Genomic DNA, 25,801 nt, shown 5'->3' with positions numbered 1-25,801 from the left:
AGAGAGAATAGATGGTCTTTTAACAATAAATTCTGTTATAGTCTTGTTGGAATGCCACATTGCATTGATATTGGAATGAGGGTGGGGGGACAGACATGGTGAACCTGAGGAAGGGAAAATGAGGCCAGAACATTAGATGGTTTTCATGCTATGCTCCACTGCCTTTCTTTTACAGAAAAAATGAAGCCTTTGAATAAAGGTTTTAAGTAAGAAAGGGACATGATCTCTTTGCCTGTCAGAAAGATCGTGCTGGATGCATTGTGAAAATAGATTGAACAGAGCTAAACTACAGGCAAGACATCAGTTAGGAAGCTATACTTGCAATAAGAGAAATTAGGAAGTTACCAATGATAAGGAAAGCTAATGAGGAAGAAGGTGTTGGTGAAAAAAACGAGGGGTTGCCAGATTCAAGAAATAAAAAGGAGCTAGAATAAGGAGACATGATGAATCAGCAGATATGATTTGCTTTTCTATTTGAAAGTTGGCCGCAAACCAAAAATCTATAATGAGTTAATAAAATTCACTCAGTTCTATTCAGAATTATCTTTTAGAATGGTATATTCTGTGTAATAATGAAAATAATAATTTCTAAAATACGCTAAGCACTTACAGGCACAACAACATAGGTTTTACGTGAATTTTCTCAATCTTTTCAACAACCCTGTAAGGCAGGTACAGTTATCACACTTTACAGATAAAAAAGTGTAGCGGTATCAACCATAACATTCATATTTTGGTTGATTCAACAAACATGTATTCCATGCATTATGTACCAGCCATTATGTTACAGACTACAAAGGACAAGGAAAGAAAACACATGGAGCTTACCCTAGAGATGTTCATATCTAAGTGAGAACATCTAACAGTGGAAATGAAAAATTTTACTATGGTGTACTAGGTTTCACTGCAGCAGTCTGGTCCAAGAATTGTAATGGGATTCTGAAAATGACCATCTTTAACAGATAGAGAAATTTTAACTGAAGTGTATCATAAACCCCCATTGCTAAATAGAAGCCAACAACTGGGCCACTGTCTTTTGTTAAGCTGATTGTGCCATAAATAAATCCTTGTCATCATAAAAAAGAGTGGTACGAGTGGATAGTATGGGTTAAAGTAATATCAGTTAGCGTGGCATTGGAGGTGCAGGGGGCCATCTGGCTAAAATCCGCCCCTTGCTCCACTTGAAAAAAACATGCCTTTGGTGCACGTCTAGATCAGCCCAGAGGTGGGCACCATTTGGGCTAGTGGCAGCCCTGGACAGTGACATGTCTAATGGCCAGTAAAGTGACTATCAGGGTCATTTTATACATAGACTCTTCCCTGTTTGCCTTATTCTTCAAGAAAGACTTCTAGATAGGGTTTCAGGTAGTCACTTTCTTTTCAGACTAAATCCTCTCAAACTAGCTTTCAGTTGTCCAAATCCTGGCCCTGACTTTATGCCCAATTAGGAAAGGTTAGACCAAGGTAATATGATTAAGGCAGAGCCTGGTGGAAACTGTAAGAAACTTTCTATGGTCTAAGTGTCTTTAACTTGTGACCTATTAACCAGGCAGAGATCCAAAGGTAATAGGCGAGACACACATTTCCACAATGTAGAATTCATTATTTTTCTCTGTTTCATTTCTATCTACAGGCCTTTCCTACTGATAAAACTACTGTAAGTTTTTACAGTCATTGTGTTTTTAATTTCCTAATTAAGTAACAATTTCCAAGCACCAATAAAGTTATTTTAGTTTGTTTGTCTCCCAACTATAACTTTAAAAAATACTACAAATAAAATAGGATAAAGTGACAGTAAACATTTAGCTCAGTGCTTTTTGTTTTCTTTTGTTTTGTTTTATACACACATTCTTTCTTTGAAAGATTGAAAGTAAACCGTAAAAGACTGTGAAACACTGACCAAAGAGTTTACAATCGATAGTTCTCTGTTTCGCAAAACGTTGTGGGTCTAGTGCCTGTTAACTGGGGTTTTGACCTCTACACTCTTGAGTCCAGCTGGAAGAATTCAAGAATCCCCTTTCCAGAAGAGCTGCAGTGCCTAAAAATGTTCATGTGTGAAAAAGAACACTGGAGAAAATTCCTAACGTAAAGGTCATAAATAAGACCATAGGAAAGATGGGCTATCTAGGAAGGAGTGGAAGCATTCTATGTCAGCTCTGCCGTATGTTGTCCTATTTATTAGAAAAGTTACAAAGTATATGTTTTAGGCAAAGTTTATTGCACTAATTAACTCATTAACGACCTCTAGAGAGAAGCCAGGCTTCTCTGCAGGCTGGTTTGCTGAATGTTAATGACCAAGATAAAGAGAAAATCAGTGTGCCAAGCTCTGGGAAAGCCCCAGGACTCCACAAACAGCTCTGATTTATTCAGTATATAATATCGTAGAGAAGGGAGAATTGTGGGTTAAAATAGATAAGAATGTCCTCAATTCATTTAGATAAAATTGTCCTCAATTTAAATAAAAAATTTTTATGGCATTTCAATTTAATGGGAAAAAAATCAGTTTTGGTTCACGCAGGCCCCCACCCTGCCCTGCTTGTGAATTAAAGCATAAGCTGGTTTATTGTGGAGTCTGCAGTAGCTAAGCTGGCTAGGGTTTTTAAAGCAGAGAGAGTGGAGGTAACAAGTAGGACAGGACGGACTTTGAGGGATAGCTTAGCTTCCAAGGCACAGAACAATTAATTGACATTTCAAATGTGGTCTATGATGTTTTGAATGATGTCCAATGTGGCACCCTGGCCTCCGAGGTCTGCAGTGTGGACACTTTTGTTGTCCAAGGATGCCAAGACTGCAGTATGAATGTGGGTGGCATAGGAGTGGAGTTTGAGGTAATCCAGCATGATGCAAATTGCCAGCAGCATGGCGGTAGGGTTTGCCAGATTTGTATTGACTAAATTGTCACATTGCCTTGAAGCTGTCTCAAACACTGCATACATATAGACATAGTTGGCTCCAGGTACAAGGCCTGCCCCACCAATCAAACATGTGCAGACACTGTTGATAACATTGCCATAAAGACTGAGCATTACCATGACATCAAACTGTTGGGGCTGGGATACTCACTGCATTGTGGCATTCTCCACAATCATGTCTTCTAAGGTGAGCTGAGGATAGCAGGATGCCACCTCCCCCACAGCACTGGAGGAAGAGACCATCTCCCAGTTTCGTGATGTTGACCTTGTGCACAGCCATCACCTTTTTGCATCCCATCTTCTGGGCCAGCCAGAAGGCATATTCAGCAGTGCGCAAAGACTTGGCCTTAGTCATGATCTTTAGGCTCTCTGTCACTCCTTTCACACTGTCATGCTCCAGATTGCTATACTCACCCTCTGTGTTTTCCCAAACAACTAGGATGTCTAAGTCCTTGTGCCAGGTCTGCAAGTTTGGCAAATTTTTTAAATGAATGACATTGGCATAGAGATCTAGGGTGGTATGCAACATGTTGTTGAAGGATTTGTATGATGGTGGCAGGGTGTCGTCAGTTTTAATGCTACTCTTCAAAGCCACACGGTTTCAATGAACTGCCATGATGGCATTATGAATTTCCTCTTCATGTGAGGCAGAGGTGGAGGTCACTGACATTCCCTCAAAGTCCACAGGCACACATACATGTCTGAACATAATCTTGACAGGCAGCATAAGTTCAGCCCCAGTGCCATCTCCAGGAATCATAGTCACTGTGTGCTGCCCACCACACTTCGCTGATGGAGGAATTGTGTGAGAAAAAGAGAAGCTTCTCAGGGGGATCTCACAGCCAAGTAAAATATCCCAGGAGTAGCCAAGAATGGTAGGTTGGAAAATTGCCTTCACAGAGCCACTGGCTACTGTCAGCATCTTCAATACCAAAATCATGAAGTTGAGATCTATTCAATTGTGTGAAAAGCTGTGCTCTTTCTCTGGCTTTGAACTAGCTTCCTTGGGTGGAATTCTGGACCCATGATTCTTGCTTGGGTCATAATTCTCTCTCCTTCCTTGTGTTCTATTTCACAGACATTCTACTTTGTGAGAGAGATAGCTAGACAGATGATGTAATGTGTTATATAGTAGAAAATACAACTATTTTGGATCTAGATAATAATTCACTAGACAAATTCAGTGTGTGAAACTCTGTATCATATGCTTTTAAAAACACAGACTTTATTTTTAGAGCAGTGTTAGGGTCACAGCAAAATTGAGTGGAGGGTACAAACATGTCCTGTTTTCTCTTGATCCAAAATAAGCACAACCTCTTCCACTACCAAAATCCCACACGAGAGTGCTCAGTTTGTTCTATCTTATTTTTTAATTTTTTAAAAAAATATTTATTTTTAATTTTTGTGGGTACAATAGTGTGTGTATGTATTTATAGATTGCTATGAGACATTTCGATACAGACATGCAATGCATAATAATCACATCAGGGTAAATGGGATATCCATCACCTCAAACATTTATTTTTTATATATAATCCAACTACACTCATTTAGTTATTTAAAAATGTACACAAATTATTATTGACTACAGTCACTCTGTTGTGCTAGTGAATACTAGGTCTTATTCATTCTTTCTATTTTTTGTACCCATTAACCATCCCCACCTCCCCCACACTCCCCCACTATCCTTCCCAGGTTCTTTAACTATCCTTTACTCTCTATCTCCATGAGTCCAATTATTTGAATTTTTAGCTCCCACAAATAAGTAAGAACATACACAATTTGTCATTCTGTGCCTGGCTTATTTCACTTAACATAATGACCTCCAGTTCTATTCATGTTGTTGCAAATGATAGGATCTCATTCTTTTTTATGGCTGAATAGTACTCCATTGTGTATAAGTACCTCATTTTCTTTGTCTATTCATTTCTTTATGGACACTTACATTGCTTCAATATCTTGGCTATTGTGACTAGTGCTGAGACAAACATGAGAGTACACATATATTTTCTATGCACTGATTTCCTTTCTTTCAGGTATATACCTAGCAGTGGGATTGCTAGATCCTATGGTGGCTCTATTTTCAGTTTTCTGAGGAACTTCCAAACTGTTCTCCATAGTGGTCGGATTAATTTACATTCCCACCAACAGTGTTGGGTGTTCCCTTTTCTCTACACCCTTGCCAGCATCTTATTGCTGATCTTTTGCATATAAGCCTTTTTTTTTTTTTTTTTTTGAGACAGAGTCTCACTGTGTTGCCCCTGCTGGAGTGCATGGTGTGATGTCAGCTCACTACAACCTCCACCTCTCAAGCTCAAGCGATTCCCGTGCCTCAGCCTAAATGCTGTTTCTATTAAAAACACAAAAATTAGCCAGGTGTGGTGGTATATAAGTCATTTTAACTGGCCTGAGATTATATCTTATTGTAGTTTTGATTTGCATTTCTCTGATGATCAGTGATGAACACCTTTTCATATGCTTGTTTGCCATTTGTATGTCTTCTTTTGAGAAATGTCTATTCAGATCTTTTGCTCATTTTTAATTAGATTGTTAGATTTTTTTTTCCTATAGAGTTGTTTGAGCTCCTTATATATTCTGGTTATTAATCTCTTGTCAGATGGATAGTTTGCAAATATTTTCTCCCATCTGTAGGTTGTCTTTCACTTTGTGGACTATTTTCTTTGCTGTGAAGAAGCTTTTTAACTTAATGTGATCCCATTTGCCCACTTTTGCTTTTGTTGTCTATGCATGTAAAGTATTACACAAGAAGAATCTTTGCCCAGGCAAATATCCAGGAGACTTCCTCTGATGTTTTTGTGTAGTAGTTTCATAGTTTGAGGTCTTAGATTTAAGTCTAATCCATTTTTATTTATTTTTGTATATGACGAGAGATAGGCATCTCCTAGATGTAGCACCTTAATGGTCTTAGATGAGATCCGGAAGAATTATCTGGATTACCATGCAGAGACTCTTATTCTCTTTCCTTACTTTCTCCCAAACAAATGGAGTCTCTCTCTCTCTCTGGATCTGGGGGTGGAGTGACACAAGTACCCCTGTGGCTACCACCACTGGAACTATGCTGGGTCAGTCTTTAAGCCATCAAAGCACTGGGCCTTGTCCAAGGTCTGCTGTAACCACTAACTGGCTACCCCCTAAGTTCACTCAAGGCCCTGGGTCTACAATTTGTGGATAGTGAAGCCAGCCAGGCTTGCATCCTTCTCTTCAGGGAAGCAAGTTCCTCCAGGCCCTGGTTGGGTACAGAGGTGCCATCCAGGAGCCAGGGACTGGAGTCAGAAACCTTAGAAGTCTACCTGGTATTCTATTGTATTGCAATTGAACTGGCACTCAAATCATAAGACACAGTCCCTCCAACCCTTCCCTCCCGTTTCCATAGGCAGAGGAGCCTCACCTCACAGCCACTATTACCATAAGCCTCTTTAGTCAGCAGGTGAAGGGTCTTTCTAAGACTGGGTCCTTACCTTCATGGCAGCAGGTTCCCTTCTGGCTCAGGGGGTGTCCAGAAATGATGTTCAGGAGCTGGGGCATGGCAAGGGGGCCTTATGGCTCTGACTGTGACTGGTGCCTATCCTACTGTGACTGAGCTGGTATCCAAGATGGAAGACAAAGTCCTCCCCACTCTTCCCTCTCCTCAAGCGGAAGAAAGGGGTCTCCTTGGGAACTGTGAGCTGTGCAGCCTGGGGTTGGAGGAGGGACGGTGCAAGCACTCCCTTAGCTGGCCTGGCTGGTGTCTCAATAGGTTGCCTGTTCTCTAGGTCCACTGGCTCTTGAGTCCAGTTCAGGACTAGGACATGCCTAGGAGTTGTAATCCTTGTGGCCTAGACTGTTTAGAGCCTAGGCTTTGGAACCTTAAATAATGTTTATTATTAACTTAAATTGTTATTTATTAAACTTAAAATTGTTACTTAATTGGAACTTAAATTGTTATTTAAGTTTATTAAACTTAAATAAACATTATTTAAGGCCCCATAGCATTTTAGCCCGCTTTGCTGAGGCTTGCAGTAACTCAAGTTCTGACTGTTGGGATGGTGATTCTCCTCTGGCTAGGGCTGGTTTAAATACTCCCTCCGTGGGCTGGTGTTAGTAAAGTTCAGCCCAGTTTTGTCTTCTGCTGTGACAAGGCAGAATTGAGTTCAATGCAATATCTCAGAATCACTATGCTCTCCCCCTCCCACAAATGCACAGATTCTCTCTTCATGTCACATGGCTCCTGCTGAGCGATGGGGAAAAGGTGGCATCAGTGATTCAACACTGTCTTTCCTACCCTCTTCAATACCTCTTTCAGTGGTATGAAGTTAAAATCAGGTACTGTGAATGCTCACCTGATTTTTGGTTCTTATGAAAGTGTGTTTTTGCACAGATAATTGTTAAATTGTTGACCATGTAGGTGGAACGATTGGTACAGCCTTCTATTTGGCCATCTTGCTCTGCCATTCTCCATTTTTTATAACCAATGAACCAACACTGATGCATCAGTATCAACCAAAGTCCATAGTTTACATTAGGTTTCACTCTGGGTATTTTACATTGTACAGGTTTGGACCAATGTATAATGATAGGTATCCACCATTGTAGTATCATTACAGAGTAGTTTCACTGCCTTAAAAATCCTCTATTTGAGCACCTTTTATCTCTCCCTTCCCCCAACCTCTGGAATCCCCTGAAGATTTTACTGTCTTCATAGTTTTGCCTTTTTCATCATGTCATATAAGTGAAATCACATGTGACATTTGCAGATCGGCTTCTGTCACCTAGTATTGTGCATTTACGTTTCCTCCGTTTCTTTTCATGGCTTGATAGTTCATTTCTTTTTGGCATAGAACAATATTTCATTGTCTAGATGTAACAAAGTTGATCCTTTCAACTCCTGGAAGACATTTTTATTGCTTCCAAGTTTGGGTGGTTATGAATAAAGCTGCTCTAAACAATCTGTTTGCAGGTTTTGGTGAGGACAGAGTTTACAACTCATTTGGAAAAATACCAAGAAGCACAATTGCTGTATCGCATGGTAAGAACATGCTTAGCTTTGTGAGAAACTGCTTTTTTCCAAAGTGATGGTAGAGTTCCTGGTGCTTCATAACCTTTTGAGGATTTAGTGCTGTTAGTGTGTCAGATTTTGGCCATTCCAATAGGTGTGTAGTGTATGTCACTGTTGTTTTAGTTTGTAGTTCCTTAATAACATAAAATGTTGAGCATCTTCTCATATGTTTATTAGCTACCTAGTGAGGTGTCTGTTAGGTCTTTGCCCATTTTTTAATCAGGTTGTTCATTTGCTTTTTGTCAGTTTAAAGAGTTCTTTGTATATTTTGGACAACAGTCCTTTATCAGATGTGTCTTTTGCAACTATTTTCTCCCACTCAATGACTTGCCTTCTCACTTTCTTGACAGTGTCTTTTCTAGAACAAACGTTACAAATTTAATGAATTTCATATTATTATTCTTTCATGAACTGTTCCCTTGACTGTATCTAAAAAATAATTGCCATACTATAGGTCACCTAGAATTTCTCCTGTTATCTTCTAGGAGTTCGAGTTTTTCATTTTCATTACCATTTATGATCCATTTTGATTTATTTTTACTAGAGTTTTAAGATCTGTGTCTACATTTATCAATTTATTTTGGCATGTGGATGTAGTTTTTCTAGCACCATTTGCTGAGATGACAATTTTCCTTCATGATATTGTGTTTGCTCCTTTGTCTAAGATCAGTTGACTATATTACTACAGATCTATTTCTGGCTCTCTAGTCTCTTGCATTGACTTGTTTGTCTATTCTTCATCAGTACTACACTGTTTTGATTACTCTAGCTTTATAGTAAGTCTTCACATCTGGTAGTGTCAATTCTTCACCTTTGTTCTCCTTTAGTACTCTGTTGGTTATTCTGAGTCTTTGTCTGTCCATATAAACTTTGGAATCAGTTTATCAATATCCACAAAGTAACTCCCTACGATTTTTATTGGGATTGCATAAAATCTTGAATCAAATTTGGTAGAACTGACATCCTAACAATATTGAGTCTTCCTATCCATAAACATGGATTATCTCTCTATTTAGTTCTTTGATTTTTTTTAAACTGAGTTTTATAGTTTTCCTCTTATAGATCTCGTCCATGTTTTGTTAGATTTAAATCTAAGTATATCATTTTGGGGTTGCTAATATAACCGACATTGTTTTTAATTTTAAATTTCACTTGTTCATTGCCAGTATACAGAAAAAACTATCGACTTTTGTACATTAACCTTATATTTTGCAACTATGCTATAGTCACTTACTAGTTTCAGAAGGGATTTTTTAATTGATTTTTTAAAAAATTTCTACTTAGATAATCATGGTATGTAAAAGCAAATGCAGTTTTATTTCTTTATTTCCAGTAACTACACCTTTTATTTTATTTTCTTAATACATTAGCTATGATTTAGAATACTATGTTAAGAAAAAAACAGTGGTAAGAGGGGATATACTTGCCTTCTTCCAAATTTGGCAGCAAATCTTGTAGTTTCTCATTATTGTGTGACATTGCTGTAGGGTTTTTGTATATGTTCTTTATCAAGTTGAGGAAGTTCGCTTCTATTATTCCTTGTTTACTGAGGGTTTTTATCAACGATAGGTGTTGGATTTTGTCAAATGCTTTTTCTTTCTTTTTTTTTTTATTATACTTCAAGTTTTAGGGTACATGTGCACAACGTGCAGGTTAGTTACATATGTATACATGTGCCATGTTGGTGTGCTGCACCCAGCAACTCGTCATTTAACATTACGTATATCTCCTAATGCTATCCCTCCCCCTTCCCTCACCCCACAACAGGCCCCGGTGTGTGATGTTCCTATTCCTGTGTCCGTGTGTTCTCATTGTTCAATTCCCACCTATGAGTGAGAACATGCAGTGTTTGGTTTTTTGTCCTTGCAATAGTTTGCTGAGGATGATGGTTTCCAGCTTCATCCATGTCCCTAAAAAGGACAAGAACTCATCCATTTTTATGGCTGCATAGTATTCCATGGTATATACGTGCCACATTTTCTTAATCCAGTCTATCACTGATGGGTATTTGGCTTGGTTCCAAGTTTTTGCTATTATGAATAGTGCCGCAATAAACATACATGTGCATGTGTCTTTATAGCAGCAAGATTTATAATCCTTTGGGTATATACCCAGTAATGGGATGGCTGGGTCAAATGGTATTTCTAGTTCTAGATCCCTGAGGAATCGCCACACTGACTTCCACAATGGTTGAACTAGTTTACAGTCCCAACAACAGTGTAAAAGTGTTCCTATTTCTCCACATCCTCTCCAGCACCTGTTGTTTCCTGACTTTTTAATGATTGCCATTCTAGCTGGTGTGAGATGGTATCTCATTGTAGTTTTGATTTGCATTTCTCTGATGGCCAGTGATGATGAGCATTTTTTCATGTGTCTTTTGGCTGCATAAATGTCTTCTTTTGAGAAGTGTCTGTTCATATCCTTCACCCACTTTTTGATGGGGCTGTTTGTTTTTTTCTTGTAGATTTGTTTGAGTTCATTGTAGATTCTGGATATTAGCCCTTTGTCAGATGAGTAGATTGCAACAATTTTCTCCCATTCTGTAGGTTGCCTGTTCACTCTGATGGTAGTTTATTTTGCTGTGCAGAAGCTCTTTAGTTTAATTAGATCCCATTTGTCTACTTGGGCTTTTGTTGCCATTGCTTTTGGTGTTTTAGACATGAAGTCCTTGCCCATGCCTATGTCCTGAATGGTATTGCCTAGGTTTTTTTCTAGGGTTTTTATGGTTTTAGGTCTAACATGTAAGTCTTTAATCCATCTTGAATTAATTTTTGTATAAGATGTAAGGAAGGGATCCAGTTTCAGCTTTCTACGTATGGCTAGCCAGTTTCCCCAGCACCATTGATTAAACAGGGAATCCTTTCCCCATTGCTTGTTTTTCTCAGGTTTGTCAAAGATCAGATGGTTGTAGATATGTGGCATTATTTCTGAGGGCTCCGTTCTGTTCCATTGGTCTATATCTCTGTTTTGGTACCAGTACCATGCTGTTTTGGTTACTGTAGCCCTGTAGTATAGTTTGAAGTCAGATAGCGTGATGCCTCCAGCTTTGTTCTTTTGGCTTAGGATTGACTTGGCGATGCAAGCTCTTTTTTGGTTCCATATGAACTTTAAAGTAGTTTTTTCCAATTCTGTGAAGAAAGTCATTGGTAGCTTGAAGGTGATGGCACTGAATCTATAACTTACCTTGGGCACTATGGCCATTTTCACGATATTGATTCTTCCTACCAATGAGCATGGAATGTTCTTCCATTTCTTTGTATCCTCTTTTATTTCATTGAGCAGTGGTTTGTAGTTCTCCTGGAAAAGGTCCTTCACGTCCCTTGCAAGTTGTATTCCTAGGTATTTTATTCTCTTTGAAGCAATTGTGAATGGGAGTTCACTCATGATTTGGCTCTCTGTCTGTTATTGGTGTATAAGAATGCTTGTCATTTTTGCACATTGATTTTGTATCCTGAGACTTTGCTGAAGTTGCCTATCAGCTTAAGGAGATTTTGGATTGAGACGATGGGGTTTTCTAAATATACAATCATGTCATCTGCAAACAGGGACAATTTGACTTCCTCTTTTCCTAATTGAATACCCTTTATTTCCTTCTCCTGCCTGATTGCCCTGGCCAGAACTTCCAATACTATGTTGAATAGGAGTGGTGAGAGACGGCATCCCTGTCTTGTGCCAGTTTTCAAAGGGAATGCTTCCAGTTTTTGCCTATTCAGTATGATATCGGCTGTGGATTTGTCATAGATAGCTCTTATTATTTTGAGATATGTCCAATCAATACATAATTTATTGAGAGTTTCTAGGATGAAGCGTTGTTGAATTTTGTCAAAGGCCTTTTCTGCATCTACTGAGATAATCATATGGTTTTTGTCATTGGTTCTGTTTATATGCTGGATTACATTTATTGATTTGCGTATGTTGAACCAGCCTTGCATCCCAGAGATGAAGCCCACTTGATCATATTGAATAAGCTTCTTGATGTGCTGCTGGATTTGGTTTGCCAGTATTTTATTGAGGATTTTTGCATTGATGTTCATCAGGGATATTGGTCTAAAATTCTCTTTTTTGGTTGTGTCTCTGCCAGACTTTGGTATCAGGATGATGCTGGCCTCATAAAATGAGCTAGGGAGGATTCCCTCTTTTTCTATTGATTGGAACAGTTTCAGAAGGAATGGTACCAGTTCCTCCTTGTACCTCTGGTAGAATTCGGCTGTGAATCCATCTGGTCCTGGACTTTTTTTGGTTGGTAAGCTATTAATTATTGCCTCAATTTCAGAGCCTGTTATTGGTCTATTCAGAGATTCAATTTCTTCCTTGTTTAGTCTCAGGAGGGTGTATGTGTCTAGGAATTTATCCATTTCTTCTAGATTTTCTAGTTCATTTGCGTAGAGGTGTTTATAGCATTCTCTGATGGTAGTTTGTATTTCTGTGGGTTCGGTGGTGATATCCCCTTTATCATTTTTTATTGCGTCTATTTGATTCTTCTCTCTTTTCTTCTTTATTAGTCTGCTAGCAGTCTATGAATTTTGTTGATCTTTTCAAAAAACCAGCTCCTGGATTCATTGATTTTTTGAAGGGTTTTTTTGTGTGTCCATCTCCTTCAGTTCTGCTCTGATCTTAGTTATTTCTTGCCTTCTGCTAGCTTTTGAATGTGTTTGCTCTTGCTTCTCTAGTTCTTTTAATTGTGATGTTAGGGTGTCAATTTTAGATCTTTCCTGCTTTCTCTTGTGGGCATTTAGCGCTATAAATTTCCCTCTCCAAACTGCTTTGAATGTGTCCCAGAGATTCTAGTATGTTGTGTCTTTGTTCTCATTGGTTTCCAAGAACATCTTTATTTCTGCCTTCATTTCGTCACGTACCCAGTAGTCATTCAGGAACAGGTTGTTCAGTTTCCTTGTAGTTGAGCGGTTTTGAGTGAGTTTCTTAATCCTGAGTTCTAGTTTGATTGCACTGTGGCCTGAGAGACAGTTTGTTATAATTTTTGTTCTTTTACATTCGCTGAGGAGTGCTTTACTTCCAACTAAGTGGTCAATTTTGGAATAAGTGCACTGTGGTGCTGAGACGAATGTATATTCTGTTGATTTGGGGTGGAAAGTTCTGTAGATGTCTATTAGGTCCGCTTGGTGCAGAGCTGAGTTCAATTCCTGGATATCCTTGTTAATTTTCTGTCTTGTTGATCTGTCTAATGTTGACAGTGGGGTGTTAAAGTCTCCCATTGTTATTGTGTGGGAGTCTAAGTCTCTTTGTAGGTCTCTAAGGACTTGCTTTGTGAATCTGGGTGCTCCTGTATTGGGTGCATATATATTTAGGATAGTTAGCTCTTCTTGTTGAATTGATCCTTTTACCATTATGTAATGGAAATGTCTCTTTTGATCTTTCTTGGTTTAAAGTCTGTTTTATCAGAGACTAGGATTGCAACCCCTGCTTTTTTTTTGTTTTCCATTTGCTTGGTAGATCTTCCTCCATCCCTTTATTTTGAGCCTATGTGTGTCTCTGCACGTGAGATGGGTTTCCTGAATACAGCACACTGATGGGTCTTGACTCTTTATCCAATTTGCCAGTCTGAGTCTTTTAATTGGAGCATTTAGTCCATTTACATTTAAGGTTAATATCGTTATGTGTGAATTTGATCCTGTCATTATGATGTTAGCTGGTTATTTTGCTCGTTAGTTGATGCAGTTTCTTCCTAGCCTCGATAGTCTTTACAATTTGGCATGTTTTTGCAGTGGCTGGTACTGGTTGTTCCTTTCTATGTTTACTGCTTCCTTCAGGAGCTCTTTCAGGGCAGGCCTGGTGGTGACAAAATCTCTCAGCATTTGCTTGTCTGTAAAGGATTTTATTTCTCCTTCACTTATGAAGCTTAGTTTGGCTGGATATGAAATTCTGGGTTGAAAATTCTTTTCTTTAAGAATGTTGAATATTGGCCCCACTCTCCTCTGGCTTGTAGAGTTTCTGCCGAGAGATCAGCTGTTAGTCTGATGGGTTTCCCTTTGTGGGTAACCCGACCTTTCTCTCTGGCTGCCCTTAACATTTTTTCCTTCATTTCAACTTTGGTGAATCTGACAATTGTGTGTCTTGGAGTTGCTCTTCTCGATGAGTATCTTTGTGGTGTTCTCTGTCTTTCCTGAATTTGAATGTTGGCCTGCCTTGCTAGATTGGGGAAGTTCTCCTGGATAATATCCTGCAAAGTGTTTTCCAACTTGGTTCCTTTCTCTGTGTCACTTTCGGATATACCAATCAGAAGTAGATTTGGTCTTTTCACATAGTCCCATATTTCTTGGAGGCTTTGTTCATTTCTTTTTATTCTTTTTTCTTTAAACTTCTCTTCTCGCTTCATTTCATTTATCTCATCTTCCATCACTGATACCCTTTCTTGCAGTTGACTGAATCAGCTACTGAGGCTTGTGCATTCATCATGTAGCTCTCATGCCTTGGTTTTCAGCTCCATCAGGTCCTTTAAGGACTTCTCTGCATTGGTTATTCTAGTTAGCCATTCGTCTAATTTTTTTTCAAGATTTTTAACTTCTTTGCCATGGGTTCGAACTTCCTCCTGTAGCTCAGAGTAGTTTGATCGTCTGAAGCCTTCTTCTCTCAACTCGTCAAAGTCATTCTCCGTCCAGCTTTGTTCTGTTGCTGGTGAGGAGCTGTGTTCCTTTGGAGGAGAAGAGGCGCTCTGATTTTTAGAGTTTCCAGTTTTTCTGCTCTGTTTTTTCCCCATCTTTGTGGTTTTATCTACCTTTGGTCTTTGATGATGGTGACGTACGGATGGGTTTTTGGTGTGGATGTCCTTTCTGTTTGTTAGTTATCCTTCTAACAGTCAGGATCCTCAGCTGCAGGTCTGTTGTAGTTTGCTGGAGGTCCCCTCCAGGCCCTGTTTGCCTGAGTATCAGCAGCGGAGGCTGCAGAACAGCAGATATTGGTGAACAGCAGATGTTGCTGCCTGATCGTTCCTCTAGAAGTTTTGTCTGAGAGGAGTACCAGGCCGTGTGAGGTGTCAGTCTGCCCCTACTGGGGGGTGCCTCCCAGTTAGGCTACTCAGGTGTCAGAGACCCACTTGAGGAGGCAGTCTGTCCATTCTCAGATGTCCAGCTGTGTGTTGGGAGAACCACTACTCTCTTCAAGGCTGTCAGACAGGGACATTTAAGTCTGCAGAGGATTCTGCTGACTTTTGTTTGGCTGTGCCCTGCCCCCAGAAGTAGAGTCTACAGAGGCAGGCAGGCCTCCTTGAGCTGCGGTGGGCTCCACCCAGTTCGAGCTTCCCAGCCGCTTTGTTTACCTACTCAAGCCTCGGCAATGGCGGGCGCCCCTCCCCCGGCCTCACTGCTGCCTTGCAGTTTGATCTCAGACTGCTGTGCCAGCAATGAGTGAGACTCCGTGGGCGTAGGACCCTCCGAGCCAGGCGTGGGATATAATCTCCTGGTGTGCCGTTTGCTAAGACTGTTGGAAAAGTGCAGTATTAGGGTGGGAGTGACCTGATTTTCCAGGTGCTGTCTGTCACCCCTTTCTTTGACTAGGAAAGGGAATTCCCTGACCCTTTGCACTTCCTGGGTGAGGCAATGCCTCGCCCTGCTTCGGCTCATGCTCAGTCCACTGCACCCACTGTCCTGCACCCACTTTCCGACACTCCCCAGTGAGATGAACCTGGTACCTCAGTTGGAAATGCAGAAATCACCCATCTTCTGCATCGCTCATGCTGGGAACTGTAGACTGGAGCTGTTCCTATTCGGCCATCTTGGCTCCACACTGTCAAATGCTTTTTCTGCATCTATTGTTATGATCATGTGATTTTTCTTCTTCAGACTTTTGATGTGCTGAACACATCAATTCAAATGATTTTCAAATGTTGAACCAGTCTTGCCTTACCTGGGATAATATACACCACGTGGTTATGGTGTATTTTTTTAAATAACTGTCGGAGTCAATTCACTAATATTTTGTTGAGAATTTTTGCATCTATGTTCATGAGAAATACTGGGCTATAGTTTTCTTTTCTTGTGATGTTTTTGTCTGGTTTTAGTATTAGAGTAATGTTGGCCTCACAAAGAATTTGGAAGTATTCCCACTGCTTCTGTATTCTGGAAGAGATTGTGGAGAATTTGTATAATTTCTCCCACAAATGTTTCGTAGAATTCACCAGTGAACACATCTGGGCCTGGTGCTTCTGTTTGAAAATGCTATTAATTATTGGTTCAATTTCTGTAATAGATATAGGCCCATTCAGATAATCTATGTCTTCTTTTGTGAGAATTATCTTTCAAGAAATTGGTTCATTTTACATAGGTTATCAAATTTTGGGCATAGAAAGTTGTTCATAATATTGCTGTATAACCTTTTAATGTCCATGAGACTACAGTGATATCCTCTTTTTCATTACTGATATTAGTGATTTGTCTTCCTTCTTTTTTGTCTTAGCCTGACTGGAGGTTCATCAATTTTGTTGATCTTTTCAAAGAACTAGATTTTATTTTTGTTAATTTTCTCTATTGATTTCCTGTTTTCAATTTCATTGATTTGGGCACTAATTTTTATTATATGTTTTCTCCTGCTTATTTTGGATCTAATTTTTTTTCTAGTTTCCTAAGGTGGAAGCTTGGATCATTACTCTCCGATCTTTCTTTTGTTCTAATATGTGCATTCAAAGCTAAGCACAGCCTTCCCTGCAAATTTTGAAAAATTGTATCTTATTTTTATTTAGTTTAAAATATTTTTAATTTCTTTTGAGATTTCTGTTTTGACCCATAGGTTACTTAAAAGTGTGTTGTTTAATCCCCAATAATTTTGGAGTTCTCCAGCTGTTATTGATTTCTATTTTAATTCTATTGTGGCATGAATGCAGATATTGTATGATAATTTCTGTTCTTTTAAATGTGCTAAGGTCTGCTTTATGACCCAGAACATGGTTTATTTTGATGAATGTTCCACGTGAGCTTGAGAAGAATGTGTGTTGTGCTGTCACTGAATGATGTAGTTAATAGATGTCAATTATATCCAGTTGATTAATGTGGTATTATTGCTATGTCCTTAAGAATTTTCTGCCAGCAGACTCTGTTTATTTCAGAAAGAGGAGTGTCTAATTGTCAAACTATACTAGTGAATTCATCTGTTTCTCTTTCTAGTTTGGTCAGTTTTTACTCATGTATTTTGAGGTTCGCATGTTAGGCACATACACAAAAAGGATTGTGTATACCTTTTTGGAGAATTAACCCTTTTAAAATTATGTAATGCCCATTTATCCCTGATAATTTTTCTTGCTTTGAAGTCTGTTGTGTCAGAAATTAATATAGCTATTCTGATTTCATTTTGGTATTAGCATGATATGTATTTCTTCTTCCATTTGCTTTTAATCTGTATATTTTTTAATAAAGTGGGTATTTTGTAGACAGCACGTAGTTGGGTCTTGTCTTTTGATCCACTCTGATATTCTGTATCTTTTAATTGGTATATTTAGACCATTGATTGTTGACACAAGTGAATTAGTATCTGCTATATTTATTACTGCTTTCTTTTCACTACCTGTGTCCTTGCTTCTATTTTAGTCTTCCAATCTTTGTCTTCTTTTTGAGGTTTTCATTAATCATTTTATGGTATTCTATTTTTCTTTTTTCTTAGCATTGCAATATACTTTTTTTTAAACAAAAAGTGATTGCCACAGAGTTTTCAATATACATTTATAATTAATCCCAGCATACCCTTAGATAATACTATACTACTTCATAGAGAGTACAAGAACCTTATGATAACAAAAGAAGCCTAATTCTCTCTCCCATCACTGTATCATTGCTGTCATTCATTTTGCTTTTATGTAAGAGTATATAATTGAATACACTGTTACTATGATTTTGAACAAACTGTTATCGGTTAGATCAATCAATGATAAGGGAAAAGTTTTAATTTTAATTTTGCTAATTCTTTCGCTGATGCTCTTTCTTTCTTTATGTAGATCCATGATTTGAACTATATGATTTTCCTCTTCTATGAAGACCTTCAACATTTCTTGTAAGGTAGGTCTACTTGGCACAAAAACCTCAATTTTTGTTGTCTGAAAATGGCTTTGTGTCTCCTCTACTTTTGAAGGATAATTTCACTGGGTGCAGCATTCTAAGTTGCTTTTTTTCCCTCAACACTTACATATTTCATACCTTTCTCTTCTTGTTTGCATGATTTCTAAGAAATCAGTGGTAATTCTCTTTGGTCTTCTAGGTAAGAATTTTTTTTTCTCCTGAATTTCTTCAAGAATTTTTATCTTTGGTTTTCTGCAGTTCGAATAGGATATGTCTCTCTCTGTGTGTGTGTGTGTGTGTGTGTGTGTGTGTGAGAGAGAGAGAGAGAGAGGGAGAGGGAGAGAGATAGAGAGAGAGAGAGGGATTTGGCAATTTGGCATTTATCCTGCTTGGTTTTCTCTGAGCTTCCTGAATACATGGTTTGTTGTCGGACATTAATTTTAGAAAATTCTCAGTCATTATTGCTTCCCATATTCCTTTTGTTTCTTTTTGCTTTCTTCTTCTGATATTCCCACTATATGCATTTACACATTCTACGGTGGTCCCACAGTTCTTTGGCTTTTTGTTTTGTTTCTCAGTTTTCTTTTTCTTTGTTTTTCCATTTTAGAAGTTTCCATTAATATATCTTCAAGCTCAGAGATTTTTTTTCCTCAGCCATGTAAAGTTTACTAATTAGCACAAAAAAGGCATTGTTCATGTCTGCTACAGATTTTTTCTTCTGTAGCATTTCTTTTCAATCCTTTCTTAGAATTTCCATCTCTCTGATTACATTGACCATCTGTTCTTACATTCTGTCTACTTTATCCATTAGAATCCTTTTCATGTTAACCATACCTGTTTTAAATTCCAGGTCTACTCCCAATATTCCTGCCACATCTGAGTCTGGTTTTTATACTTGCTCTATGTTTTAAAACTGTGCTTTCTCCTTTCAGTATCCCTTGCCATTTTTTCTTGATAACCAGACATGACATGATGTATTATGTAAAAGAGACTGTAATGAACAGACCTTTTGTAATGTGGTGGGAAGTTGTTGAGGGGTTAGCATTCTATACGATTAGGTCTCATTCTTTCATTAAGACTGTGCCTCTGAACTATGAATTTCACAAGTGCTTCTCCGTCTCCACCGCACAAAACTCAGGTGGGACAGGATGGTTAGAGTGGGCTGGAGTTGTGAATTTTTCTTACCCCATGTGGAAGGCTAGGAGGTGGCTGGAGTTGGGTATTTCCTTTCCCCTAGATTGGGTAGGCTCTGATAAAAACCCCTACAATTCAGGCTGTGCTAAATAAAATAGTTCCTCTTAAAGGCAGGTTTTGTTAAGAACAGAATGCTCTGGCATATGTCCACATGGTTTCTTCTCTCCTCCTCCTGCCAGAAGCATAAGCGAATTTTTCATTCTTAGAAGCTGGTCAAGCTCCTGGATGTAAAGCTCACAAAAGTGTGAGGGCCTCTCTATCGCTATCCTCTGACCCTATGGAATTTTAAACACTCACATTAGTCTATAAGCCTAAAGCAATTAATCAGTTATATTTCAGGTTTCCCTACCCTGGTCCTGGTTCCCACACAAGTTTCAGTTTGGAGTTTTTCTTCCTTAAGTTCTTTGTTTCTGCCTGTCTGTCTTTCCAGTTTGGGGGGCAGCAGTTTTCCCTGTGACCTAACTTCACTAAATTTTCTAACTAAAAGACAAAGGATGGCTAAATAGATTAAAAACAAGACCTAACTATATGCTGTCTGAGAAACTCACTTCACCTATAATGACACACATTTACTGAAAGTGAAGGAATGGAGAAAATCATTTCATGCAAATGAAAACCAAAACAGAGCAGGAGGAGCTACATTTATATCAGATAAAATAAACTTTAAGTCAGAAACTGGTAGGACATCCACATAAAGATGCCCAGTACGTGGCTTAATAAATGACTGCAGCCCTGGATAAGTTATTGTGGGTGATGATATTGATTCAAGAGTCATCAACATATGGGCAAGAGTTAAATACAAAAGAGTATATAAAATAGCCTAGAGCAGAGGTTTTCAACTTTTCTTCTGCTATGACAGATGAGAATGACATTCATATGAGACACACTCCCAGGAACATACTCAGACTGTAATGAAAACCAAACACACACACTTACAAACAAAAGTAGTTGGCCAAATAAAGCAAAGAACTCCCAAACTTTTTATAGATCATACTCGCAAAAGCATTTTACTACCAAAGGATCAGTAAAATCATATATTTAATTATCTTAAAATGTCATTTCTTGGAGAGAAAAAAATGCATATATGGTTAATCTAACATAAAAACTATTTTGAACTATATTTTGAAGACTAAATTCAAACCCCCACAGGTAATACAAGGAAATAAAAATGTATTACTAGTAATTTTTAAATTATCATTTTATCATTAAAAAGTATAGTGAGTAGTATTTCTATTTATTCATGATATTATTATAAGTAACATTATTGCACACTATTTGAATGATCACTTTGTCTTTGATTTGGAGACTGTAAGGACAGCCTCATTCTCATTTCTATACCATGAGGATGTAGATGCATATACATTTTCTTCATCTCTCTTTGTTATTAAAAATGTGCCCATGGATAAATCAAGAAAAGAAACATAACTATAAATCCACAGTTTATAGACTATAATATTTCAAAATTGTTATAACTCTTAATGACACATCAATAATCATAGTTCACGGATGTTTTCAGCAAATATAAAATAGGCTAAGAATTATGAGAAATTCACTTACAGCTAACTCTAATTCCATGTTTTCACACACAAGTAGGTACACGCTATCGAAAAATAAATGCATAAGTGTGAAATTCTTATAATGGTAAATTTGAGGTGAGTCTAATTAATTAAAAATTTAAATTTTTCACAAATGCTTATAACAATTCTTATGAGTGAGTAGTTTTGACACGTGCTATAACTGATCGTGATCCTGTAATGTGTCACGCCACTAAGATTAAGAGGACTAGGCTAGGAAGAGGACTGTAGAGAAAGCACAGAAAAATGATGATGACAAAACCGGGGACCACCAATATTTAAACTGTCAAAAGAAGATGACAAGATAATTAGCTGGAATGTAGAAAAAGAGAGAGAGAAGGGTGTCACAGAAGCCAAGAGAAGTGCAACATTCAAAGGATAAAGGGTCAACGTGTCAAAATCCTGTTGAAAGGTAAGTAAAGTTAGAAATGGCAATGATGGAGTCATTGATAAGCTTCATGGGCCCACGTAGATTACTGGTTAAAAGCATGAGCTGCAGAGCCAAATGTCTGCCATGTGCAACCTCTGTAGCCTGTGCAAGGTTCCTGATATCTTTTGGAGCTTATATTCAAGTGGGAACAAATAGCAGAGAGTAAAAATAGGTAGATAGATGATTGATGGACAGACAAGCAACACACAAGTGAACCTTTTAATGTCAGGGAAAAAAATACTATGAAACAAATATAAAACCTACTGCCTTCACAGAGGTTACATTCTAAGCAGAGTTAAAAAAAAAACATACATAAATGGAACGTGAACTGCCAGTTCATGCTAAATGGTTCCGGAGTGACCTCACTGGGTTGTGGAAGTGCATAGATGAACTGACTGCGTATCTGGACTAGGAGGGTTAGGGAATCATCCAATCTTAAGGAGGGGCTAGTAGCAGGTAAGTGCAGAGGAAGGGAGAGGATTTTTGACACAGAGGCAAAACTGAAAGGTCTGTGGGGTACACTAAGCATTCCTGTTTGGCTGAAAGGAACGATTTATGTAGAAAAATATTGACCAAAAAATAGGGAAAGTAAATTGGGGTCAGAGGGTAGAGGGCCTTGAGTGAAAAACTAAGAATTTGTAGAATACCCTTAGGGTGGTACACAGACATTAAAGAATTTCTGAAATAAAAATACAAGGCTCGGAAACATACTACCTTAAAAAGGAAAATATGAACTTCAGAAAAGAGAGACAGTAAAGTTTTAAGAACCCAAGACTATTTTATACCAAAGATTTGCCTTAATGCAAACAGAAACTTTAAAACATGCACACAGACACACATACTCTTCAAGAAAGCTCTTGAGACTTATTGGATGTTGTCCTAGAGAACCAATGATTATAAACATTGTTTTATTTACTTTTTTTTCTAAAAAGAATCAATACAGAGATACTTAATTTGTTCCATTTTCTCTATTGCACAATTAATGCAATTTCTCACCTGTCATGCCATCACTATTTAATAACCACAGAAGAGCTGACAGATGGCAGAAAACTGTGGAGAGCCAGATTTAAAGGATTCTAGAAATGTCCTTGCTGTTTTCCAAAAGAGAATACACATTATATAATACCAAATCCACTGTAGCCCTTGTTTGAGGAAGTGATACCCCTATTTTTACACTAAGAAGAGCCTTCTGAATATAGTTTTTATTTAGTAAAAGAAAAACATCTTCCTTTGCAAAGAGAGTATTAAGGAGGGGGTGAATAGTTCACATTATTCATGCTCAATTTTTTTGGTTTTTGGCTGAAATAGAGGTGTTTATAGTCTACTCACGAAAGTGATGTTTAAGCAGCAAAAGTTAGCCTTTCTTGAAAAGATGACAGGTGAAGACTCAAGATTACAGGTAAATTAGAAATTGGAAACAGCTTATCTTTTATCTTCCCTTCTAACTAAACATTACAGCCACATGAACAACTCTATTAAATACTTTTCTATTACCTAAGGCCTTTACTATGCCACTCTAAATTATCTTTCTCCCTATCTAGGGGGATTGTGTCCTTCCAAGAACTATTCATATGTTTTATTATTATTTTTCTTCAACTGCTCTCTATTTTGGAGGCTTCTTTTTAAATAGGATAAAGCAAGAGAATCTCTTTGTGCTAGTAATGAAAGGATACATGAGTCAATGAAGTGCTCTCTGGTAAAAGTATCTGTTTTAGTTCAACACACGCACGCACACACACACACACACACACTCCACAACTGTTGTCACCAGCTCAGGCAATCATACACTGAGTTTTCCCCAAAAGTCTCTATTTCAATTAGCCCCAAATTCATAGTCTGCTATAAGGTACACTCCACATTTGTTAAACCACTGTGACCCAATTCCTATAGTAAGGTTATTATAATAACTAAAAGATCTAGAAATTAGTGGGGGCTTTCAGAAGCCAGATATTTTAGCCAAGTAGTTTAGCCCTGGTCAGTATTACAAAGTAGATATAATTGTACAAATTATACATATCTGAAAATATTCTCAAAAAGATTCCCTCCAGCCTTCCCATCTCCTGCTGGCAAATGTTCTCCCTTCATTCCAGATACAACATGGCCTCCACTGGGCACCATATTCAAGGCTTGTGCAGGATGACACTTTATCTCCATCTGCAAAATGCAACTACAAGACAGCTGTTATTCTAATCACTTCATAGATAAGGAAGGTGAGATGCCAAAAAGATTAATAACTCAAAGTCAGCAGAAGATTCAATCTCGGTCTCTTCCTCCTAAGCCTGTGCTCTTTTTCCCTATATCATGCTGCTTTTCTTCTCCTGTGCTTTTATATGTCTCTATGTGCTACATTCCCCCTCCCACCCCTATTCCTGAGGAGGGAAGGATGAGACAGACAGACACACAAACACACACACACACACACCCCCCATTGTAGACTTTCAGACATCTAACAGAGAAGCTGGTAATTAGGCAAAACAAAAAAATTCTCTATAAACAAGTTTCCAAATAAACATGGTTGGCTAAATGCACATAATTTCATCTGCTCCTTCTTGAAATTTCATTAAAGTTACATATTTAAGAGCTTTTTTCCATTTTTTAAGGATTATATACCTATAAAGGCTGTGAGAATTGTAACTCAACAAAATTTTGAAAACTTAGAAGCAGATGAAGGAGTGATGACTGCTTTCTCAGATCTGAAAAAGCTGAATTCAAACACTCAGTGAGAAAAGCCAAGAAACAATTTGTTTTGCACCATGGGATTTAAGAGTCTCAGGAATTAACACCACCAGATACTTCTGACAATGGCAGCTAAATATGGGATGAAAGTCTCCTTAAAAACTAGGTATACACCTGGTTCCTCTTCCCGTTCTGCCCAGTTAGATGACTGCCTCTCCACCAGCCTAGAAAAAGATGGGAGATTTATTTTCTGCACTATGGAACACCACACACAACTGAATGCAGATTCCGTATTGAATACTGGGAAATCAGTGAAAGTTTATATGGCAATCAGAAAGCTGAAAGATGGCTTTTATTGCCTGGGCAGGAATTTTGAAGAATATTTTCTAAGGAAACAAACAAACTAAAAATACTTAAAGAAATTGACAATCAGGTGTTTCCTGAGAGAATGAATGGCTCGCCTTTACCCCACAATGAATTTAATCATTAACAATCACATCTCCAGTTGCACAGAGCTTTCCATTAGTGTTTTATTGCAGAGCTCTTAAGTATGAGTGGAAAGCCAGGTTAAACATTTGAGGGAGGCTTCTAACATAAAAGACAAAAGCCACAGCAAATTTGTAGACAAACCCAAGAAGAAGCATGTGAGAACTCCATTGACAGAACACTTCATTATCACTATCCCTTGATTACTCACCATGATTAATGTCCTAAGAGTGAAAGGACACCACGTTCATGAAACAAAGAGAGTGTGCTATGAGAAAACACAGGAAGAGAAAAAGCAGTCTTGAAACATAAAAGAGGACAACAGAAATGAAAAGGGTTACAAGATAAAGTGAACGGAGTCTCCAGATATTAGAAGAAAATGACAAATATATGTAAAATAAGAAAGAAGACAAGTATAAAAATTGAAAAATCAGAAAGTCCAGCATCAAAATAACAGGAAAGCTAGAAAGAGAAAGAGAAGACCAAGGAAAAAGGAGTAAGAGTACAGGAGAAGTCACCAAAGATATCATATCAGAACATTTACAAACTTAAATGTTATGAATATCTAGATTGAAAAAGTCCACTAAGTGACCAGCAGGATGAAGAAAATGTATACCAATATCATCATGAAATTTAAAACAATGGATTTCAAAACCAAAGATAAAAAGTCAGAATAGCATTGGGCTTCTCTAATTCCATACTGGAACCTAGGATACAATGGAACAATGCTTTCAGAATCCTGAGGAAGGAACAATGATTTACAAACAGAAATACAATACCTTTTCAAATTGCCAGTCAAGAGTGAAGGTATAATTATTTTTAAAATGTACATGTTTTGTTTGCCATGTGCCAGATAGTTTTCTTAGCAATTTGTAAATATTAACTCACTTCATAAGACAGTTTTCAGAGCAGAAATTTCTCAAATCCTCATCTCCCATGTAGTCTTTCTCAGGTAATTAATGGAGAACCAAGCCAGAGCGGTCAACTAAGAAAAGTAAGCACAGTACATAGGAACAGGGGCTCTCACCCGACAGAGAGGCAAAAAGGACCCCAGAGTCATGGTACAGATATATTCCCAGGACATTCACTACACAGTGAACCTGGAAATCAACCAAGCTGTGGGGGAGATTTATTCCAGAACATAAAAGAGTTAATGTCTTAGAGGGTATTTATACAACTAGAGGGAGTTTGAGGATTAATTATGATAATACCATAGTAAACTAAATAATAAGATTAATAAATTAGATGATTCTTAATGACAAGAGGAACGAAGAGCTATGCAAGAAAGAAAATCAAGTATATTCCATGATTAGATTATCAATAGCACACGCACAATCGTAATAACATAAACGATATTAACCTAACGAGAAGATATGTAGAGAGGTGTGTAAAAAAATGAAAACTTAAAAATATCACAAAGTAGCAAAGAAATGTGCTATTTAAAGATCTGAACGAAAACACCAATTGAATCTGTT

General features: G+C 37.9%; 1 protein-coding gene and 1 pseudogene across 2 annotated transcripts in view; both read right to left on the bottom strand.

Annotated features, from left to right (window-relative positions):
• The window catches only part of NELL1 (neural EGFL like 1), a 910,206-nt gene that overhangs the window by 293,632 nt on the left and 590,773 nt on the right, over positions 1 to 25,801 (bottom strand). The window lies entirely within an intron of this gene.
• Positions 2,591 to 3,932, bottom strand: LOC107967037 (isocitrate dehydrogenase [NAD] subunit gamma, mitochondrial-like; annotated as a pseudogene).

Source organism: Pan troglodytes, chromosome 9 (assembly GCF_028858775.2).
Source record: "Pan troglodytes isolate AG18354 chromosome 9, NHGRI_mPanTro3-v2.0_pri, whole genome shotgun sequence".
NCBI lineage: Eukaryota > Metazoa > Chordata > Mammalia > Primates > Hominidae > Pan > Pan troglodytes.
This window is presented reverse-complemented; position numbering and strand designations above follow the sequence as displayed.